This window comes from Chrysochloris asiatica, unplaced genomic scaffold, assembly GCF_000296735.1.
Source record: "Chrysochloris asiatica unplaced genomic scaffold, ChrAsi1.0 scaffold00453, whole genome shotgun sequence".
Taxonomy (NCBI): domain Eukaryota; kingdom Metazoa; phylum Chordata; class Mammalia; order Afrosoricida; family Chrysochloridae; genus Chrysochloris; species Chrysochloris asiatica.
This window is the reverse complement of record NW_006408971.1, coordinates 1,005,537-1,006,352: the sequence shown is the minus strand read 5'-3', so window position 1 is coordinate 1,006,352 and position 816 is coordinate 1,005,537. Positions and strand designations below refer to the sequence as shown.

General features: G+C 40.1%; 1 protein-coding gene across 1 annotated transcript in view; it reads right to left on the bottom strand.

The window, feature by feature from the left end:
• PARK2 (parkin RBR E3 ubiquitin protein ligase) overlaps nucleotides 1-816 on the bottom strand; it is a gene marked incomplete at its 5' end in the record, with an annotated part of 1,031,565 nt that overhangs the window by 34,855 nt on the left and 995,894 nt on the right. The gene's annotated exons all lie outside the window — the stretch shown is intronic.

Here is an 816-nt window from a genome sequence, read left to right as displayed (position 1 = left end):
CATGTTTGGTAAGGTGGAGGGTCAGAGAAAAAGAGGAAGACCCCCAGCTAGATGGGTTGGCAAAGTGGCAGCATCAATGGGCCCAAGCGTGGCAATGATAGTGAGGTTGGCCTAGGATCGGGTGGTGTTTCGTTCTGCTGTGCATAAGGTCGCTATGATTCGGTATCCACTCAATGGCACCTAACAACAGCAACAATTATGCCAGGAATGACAAATTGAAGAGGAATTGCATCACATTCATCGTGAAAGAGAATTTTTCAAGATTTGTCTTTCCATATGCCTACAAGAAAGACTAATGAACACCACCATTATTCAAATTTATACTTTAATCACTAAAGCCAGTGAGGATGAGATTGAAGATTTCTATCAATTTCTTCAGTCTGAAATTGATCAAACATGCAATGAAGATGTATTGATCATTACTGGCAATTAGAATGCAAAGGCTGGAAACAAAGAGGAAAGACCAGTAGTTGGAAGATATGGCCTTGGAAGTAGAAATGATGCTGGAGATCGCATGACAGAATTTTGTGAGACGAATGACTTATTCATTGCAATTACCCTTTTTAACAACACACAAGGTGACTATACACATGGAACTCACCAGCTGATTTACACAGAAATCAAACTGACTACATCTGTGGGAAGGGATGGTGGAAAAGCTCCATGTCATCAGCCAAATCATGTCCAAGGGCAGACTTATGGAAAAGACCAATTGCTCATATGCAAGTTCAGGCTAAAACTGAAGAAAATTAAAACAAGTCCATGAGAGCCAAAGTTTGACCTTGAACATATTCAACTGAATTTAAAGAACAGATA